Source organism: Sciurus vulgaris (assembly GCF_902686455.1).
Source record: "Sciurus vulgaris genome assembly, chromosome: 13".
NCBI lineage: Eukaryota > Metazoa > Chordata > Mammalia > Rodentia > Sciuridae > Sciurus > Sciurus vulgaris.
In genome coordinates, this window is record NC_136474.1 from 38,841,273 (window position 1) to 38,855,845 (window position 14,573).

At 42.1% G+C, this 14,573-nt stretch overlaps 1 long non-coding RNA gene across 1 annotated transcript in view; it reads right to left on the minus strand.

Annotated features, from left to right (window-relative positions):
• The window catches only part of LOC306642745, a 39,561-nt gene extending 36,703 nt beyond the window's left edge, over nucleotides 1-2,858 (minus strand). Inside the window, exon 1 of the long non-coding RNA XR_013758660.1 lies at nucleotides 2,347-2,858. This is a non-coding gene — a long non-coding RNA (uncharacterized lncRNA). The remainder of the gene's footprint in view (nucleotides 1-2,346) is intronic.
• Nucleotides 2,859-14,573: the final 11,715 nt, after the last annotated feature.

A 14,573-nucleotide genomic window follows, 5' to 3' on the forward strand; every position in this document is an offset into this window, starting at 1 on the left:
TATTAGCCAAAACACATGGAAAAGTAAGATTATCTCATTTACCATTCATTTTACCAGCAATTGTGTTTCAATACAATAGAGATTTTTCTCCTTGCCCTTGGAAATGAAAATTGAGGTCACATCTGGTAGGCAAAAGATTCCTTCTAAGCAATTTTTTCACAAAGTGGGCAGCAGCTGGTGATCACACCACTGGGATGCACGTTTAATATCGGTCTAAATGAGATAACCAGGGACATGTCTCAGTTCTCCTGGTTTCCCATTTCCAACTCCCTGTTTGTCTTGTTTAAGATATAATGTGGTGCAATGTCAAATCCATGTTTCACAAAACATCCCTTTCCTCTGCTAAATGAGTTCATGATGAAAATATTAGGAATACAATGTTGAATTCACTAAACAGAAATCACTTTTTTAGGGCTTCTCCTTGTCGGACCAGGATGGAACAGTGCTTAGTGTTTGAGCTACCATGCCAATCCATAGTAGGTAGAGAAAAGTATTTCATGTCCAAACTTCTGAGCTTAGACTCCTCTTTGTGCTTTTGTTGGTAAAAACACAATTAAGATTGATCAGGGGCTGGGGTTGTGGCCCAGTGGAAGAGCAATTGCCTAGCATGTGTGAGGCAGTGTGTTTGATTCTCAACACCACATATAAGTAAAGGTTCATCGACAACTAAAAATATATGTTAAAAATTTTTTTAAAGACTGAATCTGCTTTTCCTCTCCTTCTGTTGTGGTTTCCACTTAGGGATCCTTGATTCCTGACAACTTAACCCTCATCACATCTTTGCCCTTGTGCACAGCAAACAGGACAAATTCTCATGTGAGTCATGGCTGAGAAATAGGGGGTGTCTAGCTACCACTGTCCATGTGGACCTTCATTCCTTTGGGAACATGCAAATCACGTTTCTTCCTGAACACACTCATATTGAGATTTTTTGCAAGAAGCCTTGCATCCTGAACATGGTTGTGGCCTGACCTGACAAAGCTGGTCAAGGTCAGGTGAGGGACCTGCCAAGTGAAAGTTCCAAGGCCATGTCTATCTGAGATTCTATCACAGAGGCACATTTCAAAGAAGGGATAGTCATAATGACAGCACACTTTAAGTAAAAATCTTTACAGGTCATTTTTGTTTCTGACAAGGTCCAGATATCCTGCTATTCTGTTTGAATGAATATCCCTTGGCTAGTTGTCTAGATAGATGTTGAAAGTGTTCATGCTAATTATTTTTATGGCCATTATACATCTGAAATATCCAACAAACCACTGGAATATACAAGCAGATGGTCATCTTGGAGGAAACTGTTTGGTTAAATCAATTGTTAAGAAGAATCTAAAAGTGAAATAGGAATGTGATCAACAAGAATAAAAAATTTAAAAGGAATAAGGGAAAAGAAATATTTTGAATTCAGAAACTGAAAAAGTCAAATGATTTTCCAATTTGATTTTGTATCCAATTTAAGGGCATACATTTTTATAAAAATGACATGGGTTTTATTCTTCCAAATGTTCACATACTGGAAACCATTCCATTTGTCTCACTAAGTTAGCATGTTACCACTTCTCCAAACATATTTTCTAAATACATAAATAAATGATGGAAGATTTTTTTTCTTTTCTTTCTATTTTGGTAACTAAATTATGTTAGTAAATGCAACAGTTGGGAAAATGTTTAGAAAAGTTTTAGTTAAAAAAAATTAAAAATTAAAAAATAGTAAGATACAACCCATACATTGAAAATACTCAGTGACAGATGATTGTGTTCCATTAATAGTCACATTTGCTTCTGTTGAGTGAATAACTGCCTATCTTTACTCAGCATTGCACTTAGGCTCAGGAAGAACCATTCATGACTCATCTGCTTTGGGACAAAGAGAGGTGGTCACCCTTGCCTTTTTGCTCCCTGTTGGGAAAAGGCAATCACATCCTTATGCAGCCATTGTCAGCTCCATATTCTTTAGGATTCTCTTTTAACTCACTTCCCTTTGCAGATCAAGAAAATAAAATGCTCTCTCTTTGCATGGAACAGGTGAAACGTGATTATGATAGCAATCATTTGAAAATGGCACCGGTGCAAGATGAGGCTAAAACACTGAGAGGGACTGGAGTGGAGAGATCTGGGAAAGTGGTGAGACATGATGTTGGAGGTGACCTCTGCAGAATACAGCAAGGATTCTGCTTTTTCTCTACTTGAGATGGGAGCTACAGCAGAATTCTCAGTAGAGGAGGATGGTGATCTGCCTCGTATTTAAGAGGTTCACCCTGGCACCAGGTGGCACAGCAGACTGTAGGGGTTCCAGTGTCATAACATGGACATTAATTTTAAGGAAAGCACAGTAACTCAAGCACAAACCTAGGATAGTTGGAACATAATGGTGGCAGTTGGGTTAGGGAGATGAGGTCCAACTTGAGACATCTTTTGACAGTGGGGCCACAGGTCAGTGACCTAGACGTAGGGGGCTTCAGAGTAACATCCACTTGCACTTGGCAGGAGCTGCATGAGAGACAAAGGTGCCATTTACTGAAGAGAGTCGGGAGTGTGGGAGGAATAGGTTTGGAGGGTGGGTGGGGAAACCAGGAATTTAGTTTTTAGACCACTCAGGTTTGAGGTACTGACATTCAAAGGAGATATTAAACAGGCAGTTGGATATACTGGGGAGAGATCTGAGTTTGCGACAAATTTTGGCGTTCCCATAATTAAAGAAAATGGTGTGTAATGCCACAAGCCCGCATGAGGACACTTAGGAAGTGAACACAGAAAGAGAGGGTGAGTCATGAGTCATGGTGGGCCAGCCAGCTGAGGAAGGAGGGAGACTGGCCAGGAGGAGGAGGTGAACATAGACAAAGAGGGGCCTTCCTGTAGAGCAGTCAGAAGGTATGCAGGGATGGAGAGATTTTTTTTTTTTTTTTAAAAGATGGGAGATGTCAGAGCATCTTTGAATATAAATTCTAATGATCCAGCAGAGAGAAATTTGTCGACCATACAGGAGGAAAAAGGAGATGCCTGTAGGAGCAAGGTCTTAGAAGGGGCAGGAAGGTGGGCCCCAGCATGCAGGCAGGTAGAGGAAATGTCCTGGGCCAGGGGCAGACACTTCATGTAGATGAGCAGCAGCAAGGACAGCTCATAGGCACAATGGTTTGAAGGCAAGTTGACTCAGTTGTCTAGGAACAGAGCATTCCAATGATCCCCTGTGATGGCTTCATTGTCCTAGTGGAAATGCAGCAAGAGGATGAGGGGAGATGGGAGGTGAAGAAGTGGAGGATATTCAAGAGGGGAGGAGACATGTTGGAAGAGTGATCTGAACAGCCAGGGGTGAATGTGCAAGGCTGGAGGCTGGGAGGTGTGGAATTATAGGTGGTGACCTTGAGTTCAGAGGACAAGGAAGAAGGGTTTCAGGAGAACAACAGAGAAAAAGAGTCAAGGTTTACAGGTGGTAAGGGAACAGAGAGATGGGGTGAAATGAGGGGTGGACTACTGGTTCTTGAGAAAAGGGCACAGTGAGGTCTGTCTTGATATCCTCAATTTTGACAGTGACAGACAGATATGAGGGTTGGGGACAGGGGCTGTGGCTTGGCCAGAAGTTCTTTGACTTGTATTCATGCCTCACAAACAGGGTGAAGGACAAGGAGGGAAAAAAAGGCAGAGTGTGAGACTTACTTGGAGTTGCATTCCAGAGGTGGGAGGGATTTGACCAGTGGCCATTTCAGTAGCAGAACATCCAGATGTTACCCCTTACCACCTGCATACAATGGTCACAGTACTGGACTTATGCACAGCAACCCTGTTCATGTGACACAGTCTTCAAAGGACCACCCTACATTAAGTTCCTCACATGCTCCAGGTATCATAACGAGGCTCTGTGAGGCAATTAGGGGAAAAGAAGCCTGCATTTTCATGCTGCAAGGAGCACGCCACCAAATGCAACAGAAATCATCATCCAAGTGCCAGAAGTGAGCTACAGAGCCAGAGTGTGGAAACACGAGAGAGAATTTGGAAAGGCTTCTTGTCAGAGGTTGCAATAATGAGTGAATTTGAAGGATTTCCACAAAATGGTAGAAAGGGTGCCCCGTAAGACCAGACAGAGAAGTGTCTGTGGTCATACACTAGCTTTGCTTTCTGAAGCCTGGGTACAGGTCTGGGAGTAGTGGAGGCGTAGTCTTGGAACTTGGGCTTAATGGTGAGAGGGGCTTTGCCCACTGGAAAGAACAGTCTGTATTAAATTTAATAAACGAGGAACCTTTTGAGGTTCAATGGGGTTATGCCTTGAGGAGAATCCACAGGATCCACGGGCTCACTGAGGAAGGGACAGAAGGGAATTCAGGAAGTAGTGGGAATGTCACTGCCCCTGTCAGATGAGAAGCTTACAACTTCTAAGGTGAGAGGGTGCCTGGGACTAGAAGTACACAAGGGACTCCTTGGGTGCACAACCAGCTACACACAGGTGGGGACACCCACAGATAGTGCGTGGGTCTCACCGCGTCAGGGATTGGGGCATGGGCAGTGCTGTCTGTGGGACCAAGTGCTTTCTCCTGGGAACAAGCATGTTTGGGTTCAGTGTTTGAATCAAACCCAAGCAACAAATTACATGGTTCTCACTACATGCCTAAGGAATGACAGACCAGGGGCCACAATACCACTCCTGGTGCTTGAGGGAGAATTAAAGAGGGGGTGGGGCAGGAACAAAGGGAACTACTGAAAAGAAAAAGTGAGATAGAGAAACCTGATAAGAGGAAGGAAGAAGAGAAGAAAAGAGAATAAAGTGGAAGCTATGGACACATGGAAGAATGCAGCTTCTCCAAGTGTTTCAAACACCACTTCCTCCACAGATACTCTAGTATTTCAACTGAGCAGTCCTCCACCAGTTTGTAGCAGCATTTTAATGAATTTATGCAGTTGGTCATCTATTTTAATTAATTTTCATAATTTTACTTTTACCAAGGAAACAAGCAGAAATCCTTGAAATGAAGGAAACAATAAACCAAATTAAAAATTCAGTGGAAAGTATCATCAGCAAACTAGACCACTTAGAAGACAGAATCTCAGACAATGAAGACAAAATATATGCTCTTGAAAATAAAGTCAACTGCACAGAGAAGATGGTGAGAAACCCTCAACAGAACTTCCGATAAATATGGGACAACATGAAAATGCCAAATTTAAGATTTATTGGAATTGATGAGTGTATGGAGATATAAACCAAAGGAATGCACAATCTTTTCAATGACATAATATCAGAAAACCTCCCAAATCAAAAGAATGAAATGGAAAATCAACTACAAGAAAAGGCATACAACTTCAGCATTGGACAGGATAATTAGCCCAAAAGGGACCTTACCCCACTTTGAAAAATGGCCCCACTACATCTGGCTACAACAGCAAAAGGCTATTCTCTACAATTGGCTGAAAGTGCCTCCTGCAATTCACCAGTTACCCAGGACTTGGAATGCCAAACAGCCTCCGAGTTGCTTAAGCTTTCACACAAGTACAGACCAGAGCTGAGCAGGAGAAGAAGCAGAGGCTGTTGGCCTGCGTAAAGAAGGCTGCTGGAAAATGGAATGTGCCCATGAAGAGACCTCTGGTCCTTTGAGCAGGGATCAATACCGTAACCCCTTGGTGGAGATCAAGTAGGCTCAGTTGGTGGTGATTGCACATGACATGGCAAATAAAAGGTATACAGATTGGGAAAGAAGAAATAAAAACTGTTTGCAAATGATGTGATCACTTACATGGACTATCTTAAAGAACACACACACACACCCACACACCCACACACACAATCTCAGAACTAATATACAATGAGAGCAAGGTTGTGCAAGATCTGAGGTTAATATAGAAAACTGGGTCACCTTCCTATATGCCATCAATGAACAAGTAGAATTTGAAATTTAAAACAGTACCATTTTACATCAGCACACTTCCCCCTCCCCAAATAAAAATCTAACAAAAATGATCAAGATCTGTATGAGGAAAACTACTAAGAGAATGCCAGAAATCAAAGAACTAAATAAACGAGATGTGAAATGTTCTTGAGTACAAAGTGCTATGGTTTAGAGGTGCTTTGCCCTCCAAGGGTTTTTGTGTGTGTCACAAGAGGAGATATTAAGAGTACTGGGACCTTTAAGAGGTGGGGTCTAGTGGGAGGTTGTTACTGGCTCTTCCCTGTGCTGTGTTTTCCTGTCATGTGATCTCTTCCTCTTGCACACACTGCTGTGATTATAATGCTATCTAACATAGGGTTAACATCAATGGTGAGCTTTTGCCAGTGCCATGAACTTGGAATGTCCTGAACCATAAGTTAAATAAATCTCCTTTCTTTATAACTTACCCAACCTTGGGTATCTCATTATGGTAATGGAAACTGAACAAACAGAAGCAGACTTAATGTTGTCAAGATTTCAGTTCTTTCCCATCCCATTCCATGCAATCTCAATCAAAATTCCAACAAGTCATTTTATGGATAATGACAAAGTGGATCTAAAGTTGACCTCGAGAGATAGAAGACCCAGAATAGCCAACATGATCATTGAAGGAGCAGAACAATATTGGAGAACTGACACTCCCTGACTTCAAGACTTACTGTAAAGCTACATTGCAACATCAACACAATAGTAAAAGATGTTCTTTTAAACAAGTGGTATTGAAATGACTAGACTACATGCTTCTAGAACAAGACTACATGCAAAAGAATATGGACACAGATTTCACACCTTTCACAAAAATGAACACAAAGTTGGCATGGTGGTGCATGCTCGTAATCCCACTTACATTGGTGGCTGAGACAGGAGGATCAAAAATTCTAGACCAACCTGGCAACTTAGCAAGACCCTGTCTCAAATTAAAAATATAAAAAGGACTGAGGATGTTGCTCAATGGTAAAGTACCCCTTCATCCAATTCCCAGTACCAGAAAAGAAATCAATATAAAATGGATCACAGGCCTAAATATAAAATGCAAAACTATGAAACTGCTAGAAGATAACATAGCAGGAAAATCTAAATGACCTCAGGTTTGGTTGTTTAGCTACAACACCAAAGGCATGGCTCATGAAAGAAAGAATTGATAAGATGGACTTCATTAAAATTTTATGTTCTGTGGCATCTTACATAATTCAAATAACCAATAACTGGGTTATTAGTGAGTAACCACTAAACATCACTATAAAATAAAAATAAGTTATCATCCTTCAGGTTCCAAATCAGCCAAGATTTTTAAAAATAAAGTTTAGTGTTACAAGAATCCAAGTTTACACAAACTTTCATAGACATAATGGAAGAGAAAATGAATTTATTCACTGTTAGGTAGCTTCTAACTTGCTTAAAAATGTCTATGAGCAAGGATATTTGGGCAATGAAATTACTCTAGCTGTTACTAAATGGAGAATTCATGTCGTTATACATTTGTCCAAGCCCACAGAAGGTCAAACACCAAGGGTGAGTCTTAACATGATGATATTATGCCAATGTAGCAGATGTAACAGTTAAGTATGTGACACTGATAATGAGGGAGGCTATGCAGAGTGCATTTAAGAGTTCTCTGTATCTTCCTCTCAGTTTGCAGTGAACCTGAAACTTCTCTATAAAAAAAGATTTTCTAAAAAAATGTGTGGAGATTGTGAGTTATTGATGGAGATTATAAGGGCAGGAGAAAGTTATCCCACATTTTGGCCCTCCCAAGTTATCTTTGGCTGCTCCTATAGCTCTTCTGGGTCACTGTGGGATTCCCTTCCCTGGACTTACAGTGTCTGTCAACAGAAGCTTCCTGTTTTTGAGGGCACTACTAATACCTAGGAACATATGGAAGTTTAACCACACTGGTTCCTGGGATTCAAGATGGTAACTGTCTGAATTTATCTGGGTCCCGCAGTAGAACATTGTATGGGGACTTCGTGGTGGGATTTCCCCTCACTGAAAACTTTACAGGGGTAGATACATAATGACCTGACCAAGACTGCACCCTGAGCACCAGGAGATAAGAGGCACCAGTAAAGAGGGGCAGGGAAAAGTTTTAAGATTGAATTTTGCGTTTCCCAAATGAACCAAACAAATTAGGCATGAGATGATTATCATGAAACAATTAGAATTCCTTGGTCTTTTACATGAGTTTCCTAAGGTTACTCTAGCAAAGTACCAGAATGGTTGGCTAAGAGCAACAGAAACTTATTCTTTCAGGTCTGGAAGCCAGAAATCTGTAATTCAGGTGTCACCTGGGCAATGTGTGCTGTGAAACTGTAGGAGGAATCCTTCATTACCATTTCAAGATCCTGATATTTTGCTGGCAGTCCCTGGCGTTCCTTGACTTCTAGCCATAGAACTTCTTTCTCTGTCTCTATGTGTCTATATCCCTTCTCTTCTCATAGGATCACTAGTGACATGGTATTGAGGGCCCACCCTTCTCCAGTATGACCTCATCTTAATTTAATTATATCTGCAATGATCCTACTTTCAAATGAGGCTGCATTCAGAAGTGCTCTGGTTAGGATTTCAATATATCTTTCTGGGGTACATAAATACAACTGTAACATCCTTCCTGTATTTTTGTTGAATTTCATATGTTTTTTCCTTTTGAATTACACATGTCAGGGGAGGTAGTAGTTAAAAGAACACACTATTTAGTGCTTTGGGCTTGTTATGGTTTAGAATTGTCCCTCAAAGTTCCGTGCGTTAGAGGTTTGGTTGCCAATGACACTAGTGGAAGGTGGTGGGACCTTTAAGAGTTGGGCCTTGGGGAAGGGAGCCTGATCATTGGGGGCATGGCCTTGAAGAGGACACAGGGGCCCCCTGACCTTTCCATCCCCTGCTTTTGCTCCTTAGCAGCCATGAGATGAGAGCTTTGTTCTACCACCTGCTCCCCCCCCATGACATGCTTCATCACAAGCAATGGGCCATTTAACTATGGAGTGAAAGAATAAGCCAAAAAAATTCTTCCTTCTTTTAAGTTGATTATCTCCAGTATTTTGTCACAGCAATGGAAAGCTGATATATATTTTTCAAGGTCTTGATTCTCCCTGGAACTTCACAGACAAAATAACATGACAATTGTTGAGAGCTTTGAGCATCATTGACACACTGGTTTTACCCCTCCTTATTGATGATCACCCAGCATTCTCTTTCTCTGTGGGGAGGAATAATCCTCCATCTGTTCAAAACTGAGACCTCAGCCTCTTGCAATGACAGGAGGGTTGGGATTTTGTCCTCTCAGTTATTCTCTCAAGAAGAGTCAAACTTTTTCTTTCCATGAATTATTACCTAAACTCCCAAGTACAAATCAGGAATTCTTATTTTAATGTACATATATTTTATGCATTCATACTTGAAACATTTCTCTTATGTCATGAGGGAAAAGGTCATTTTGTTTTAGCGTTATTTAGAAGTGTGACATTTGGATCTATGCTGCAGATTCATCATTAGTCATGAACTTTTCTAGGAAGTCAACTATGAATATGCATATCGATGAAAATTTTGCTCTTTCATTTTTTCAAGCAATACTCACTGACTTCTGTGTATCAGGCACAATTGTAGGTGCTAGTGCATTCTGGAGTGACTGACCTTCATCATTGGTTTGAAGCAGGGAACATGCTTGAAACTGTACCCTAGGGAACACTACCCCAACCACTACCAATTAATTTTTAATTATTCTAGTGAGGAATGATATGTCATTTGGGGCAAGAGGATCTTCAGTCCTGCAAGCCATACCACACTCATCTGCCTATTAGGACAGTAAATGCTATAAGTCAGAATGGACCAAATTAAAAATCTTAAAATGAGCTTTGTGCAATTGCAGTTTTCCTGAAAAATCATGCATGTATCAAATTAATTCTTTACTTTCATTCCATGTATTAGGATTCAAAACAGACTGCAAGGGTTACTGGTTGGTTTTGCCTGACAATTAGATGAAAAGCAGGTTACTAGTCTCATTCTTCTAGAACACAAAAGAAACAGTTCCATGTCCTGTGGTGCTGGGAGTGGTAGAGTATTTTCTCCTGGGTTCCATCCCCAGCAGCACTCCCCTGCCCTCCAGAAATCTGTTCAAACATTTTTCAACTTGTGATACTGTGATTGCTTATGCAAAGCAAATATTTCTTTTATGAATGTAAACTTCTTTCAACTCACCTTGAAGGCAATGATGGATTTTCACAGATCAGGTTTGCAGTAAAACAAACATGCACTATGCGTTACCAAATGTAGTTCTAAATACAGCTGAAATCTGATGGGTAGTGTGATCATTCTCTTCAAGTGTGCCAGCTCCTATCATATTTAGAACCCTCTATTCAGAAGTGTTCAAGTTCATGCTAAGGTATTTGCTAAACAAATCCCAGGCAAGGTATCAACACAATGATTTATATCCACAAATCCTTTCAAACACAAATGGCAAAACATGCTACTGAGTCCTTAATTCCTACAATTTCAGAATTTCAATCTCTTTATTATTATTATTATTATTATTTAGCTTTTAATTATTTACAGACTGCATTTTGATTCGTCGTACACAAATGGGGTACATAATTTCATTTCTATGGTTGTACACAATGTAGATTCATACCATTTGTGTAATCATACATGTACATAGGGTAATGATGTCTGTGTCATTCCACCATTTTTCATACCCCCCTCCCTCTCATTTCCTTCTACACATTCTAAAGTTCCCCCATTATTCTCTTATTCCCCACTCTCCACCCCCATTATATACCATTCTTCACTTATCAGGGAAAACATTCAGCCTTTGGTTTTTGGGGCTTGGTTTATTTCACTTAGCATGATATTCTCCAATTCCATTCATTTATCTGCAAATGCCATAATATTCTTCTTCTTTATGGCTGAATAGTATTCCATTGTGTATATATACCAGAGTTTCTTTATCCATTCATTTGTTGAAGGGCATCTGGGTTGGTTCCACAATCTAGCTATTGTGAACTGAGCTGCTATAAACATTGATATGGCTGTGTTACTGTAGTTGGCTGATTTTAGGTTCCTTGGGTATAAACCAAGGAGTGGGATAACTGGGTCAAAAGGTGGGTCCATTCCAAGTGTTCTGAGGATTCTCCACGCTGCTTTCCAGAGTGGCTGGACCAATTTGCAACTCCACCAGCAATGTAAAAGTGTGTCTTTTTCCCCACATCCACGCCAACATCTATAATTGTTTGTGTTTTTGATAAAAGCCATTCTAATTAGAGTAAGATGAAATCTTAGAGTTATTTTAACTTGCATTTCTTTAATTACTAGAGATGTTGAACACTTTTTCACATATTTATTAATTGCCTGTGTGTCTTCTTCTGTAAAGTAGTAGGATATAAAATCAATACACATAAATCTAATGCATTTATATTCATAAGTGATGAATCCTCTGAAAAAGAAATTAGGAAAACCACTCCATTCACAGTGGCCTCAAAAAAAAAATACTTGGGAATTAATATAACAAAAGAGGTGAAAGACCTCTACAATGAAAACTACAGAATATTAAAGAAAGAAATTGAAGAAAGCGTTCGAAGATGGAAAGCTCTCCCATGTTCTTGGATAGGCAGAATTAACATTGTCAAAATGGCCATTTTACCAAAGGCACTATAAAGATTCAGTGCAATTCCAATTAAAATCCCAATGACATTCCTTATAGAAATATAGAAAGCAATCATGAACTTCATCTGGAAGAACAAGAGACCTTGAACAGCCAAAACAATCCTGAATAGAAAAAGTGAAACAGGGGGAGGTTTCAAGATGGCAGCCTAGAGGGTGGCTGCATTTCATGTTGCTCCAGGACTCAGGATTCAAAAGAGGAGATATTGAGACACTTGGGACCAACTCAAAGCAGCCGGGTGACTCTCACCCGTTGGGAAGCCATCCCAGATGGGATGGTGGTCCCGGAACGCAGGGAACTATGTGAAGTAGAGCTGCCGGCGAGACGCCCCTCCCCCCGCTGGAGCAGTGAGCTCGGACAACTGAGAGCGCTGTAAAGGAAGCCGCTCGGCACAGCGCTGGTACTCGGAGCAACCACTGGGGCTCCGGCGGCTGCCCAGGGGAGGAGTGGCGAGGAGAGCTGTGTGGACTCAGGACCCCGGGGCCTGCCCTGAGGAGGAGGAGGAGGAGTGTGGCCACTTGGATTCGGAGTGACTGCACCAGAGCTACAGGCGGTTGCCAGAGGAGAAGCTCCGCGGCGAGCTGTTTGGACTCAGAACAACGCTTCTGAACCCCGGGGCCTGCCCTGAGGACGAGGAGGAGAAGGAGCGGGGCCGCTTGGATTTGGAGTGACTACACCAGAGCTACAGGCGGTTGCCAGAGGAGAAGCCGTGCGGCGAGCTGTTTGGACTCGGACCACTTCTGAGCACCGGGGCCTGCCCGGAGGAGTAGGAGGAGGAGGAGGAGGAGCGCGGCGGGTCGTTTGGACTCGCAGTGACTGCATTAGCGCTCCAGGCGGCTGCTCAGAGGAGAAGGCGAGTGGTGAGTTGTTTGGACTTAAAGTGACAGCGCCTGAACACAGGGGGGCTGCCTGGAGGAGAAGCGTGGTGGGTCGCTTGGTCTTGAGTGGCCGCACCAGAGCTCCGGGCGGTTGCCCAGAGGACCCGTGCTGCGGGTCACGTGGATTCAGAGCCACTCAGAGCGACCGCTCCTGAACACTCGGGGGGTTATCTGGAGAAGGAGGAGGAACGGGGAGGGTCACTTCGACTCGGAGTGATTGATTGCCCAAGGCTACGGGTGGTTGGTGGGAGGTGGAGGCACGCAGTGAGTTTCTTGGACTCCTAGTGACTGCACCAGAATACTGGGCGGCTGTCTGGAGGAAGAGGTGTGTGGCGGGTCTCTGGGTCTCAGAGCGATTGTACGGGGCCCCAGGTGGCTGCTCAGAGGAGGGGCCGCATAGCCAGGCGATTAGGTGCAGAGTAGGGTCGGATCTAGGAGGCTTCTGGGTGGAAGAGCCGCACAGAGACAGGCTTAGGGAGGAGCGAAGGCTCCAGGCCTGCGGGCAGATTCTCTGAAGAGGGGCAGCCTAAGGAGATTCATCTGTGAAGGGTGAGGCTCCCAGGCCCAGGAGGTAGGGCCGGGACCCTGGGAACTTTGCAGAGGAAGGCAGCCCAGCCCAGGCGGTAGCTGTAAATTGAGGGGAACCTCTAGGAGGGAACTGACCAGCGAGACCTCCCCACCGGGTGAGTCTTCCCTGCCGGGTGAGGTTTCCCCACAAGGACGGTAAAACTAGAGACTCAGGCCCAAACAGGCCTTGCCTCAGCCCGCAGCCTAGGTCCCCTTTGGATGACCATTGGTCAACAAGTGGAGGCACCTCTGCCCACTAGCAGGGAATATACCCCACCTGAAGGCCACCACTCCTAGAGAGGCAGCTTCCTTGTGGAGCACCGCATTATCAACTTCCTCCAAGACTTCAGCCTACTGAAGGCTAAGGGGGGATATATATAGAAATCTTCAGGGACATTGTAAGTCAATAGAGGAAATCTGCAATATCTCAGCGGTCCACTGATACCTGAACAATATGAGAAAACAAGGAAAGAAAATGCTGCAAACAAATCTAGATGTTACATCAATAAAACCCAATGACAGCATGGCAGAAGAAATGACAGAAAAGGAGTTCAGAATGTACATAATTAAAATGATCAGAGAAGCAAACGATGAGATGAAAGAGCAAATGCATGCACTGAATGATCGCACCAATCAACAGTTAAAAGAGCAAATACAGGAAGCAAAAGATCATTTCAATAAAGAGTTAGAGATATTGAAAAAAAACCAAACAGAAATCCTTGACATGAAGGAAACAATAAACCAAATTAAGAACTCCATAGAAAGCATATCCAATAGGATAGAACACCTGGAAGACAGAACCTCATACATTGAAGACAAAATATTTAACCTTGAAAACAAAGTTGAACAAACAGAGAAGATGGTAAGAAATCATGAACAGAATCTACAAGAACTATGGGATATCATGAAAAGGCCAAATTTAAGAATTATTGGGATTGAGGAAGGCCTAGAGAAACAAGCCAAAGGAATGAAAAATTTATTCAATGAAATAATATCAGAAAATTTCCCAAATCTGAAGAAAGAAATGGAAAATCAAGTTCAAGAGGCTTATAGGACTTCAAATATACAAAATTACAACAGACCCACACCAAGGCACATTATAATGAAAATACCTAACATACAAAATAAAGACAGAATTTTAAAGGCTGTGAGAGAAAAGAACCAAATTACATTCAGGGGGAAACCAATACGGATATCAGCAGACTTTTCAATCCAGACCCTAAAAGCTAGAAGGGCCTGGAACAACATTTTTCAAGCCCTGAAAGAAAATGGATGCCAACCAAGAATCTTATACCCAGCAAAACGTACCTTCAAATTTGATGATGAAATAAAATCCTTCCATGATAAACAAAAGCTAAAAGAATTTACAAAAAGAAAGCCAGCATTACAGAACATTCTCAGCAAAATATTCCATGAGGAAGAGATGAAAAACAAAGAAGCAAATCAGCAAAGGGAGGAATTATCCTAAAGGAATCGTCAAATAAAGGAGGAAACAAGTTGTGTCAAACAAATAAATAAATAAAATTTAAAAAATGAACCAAATGACCAGGAAACCAAATCATATCT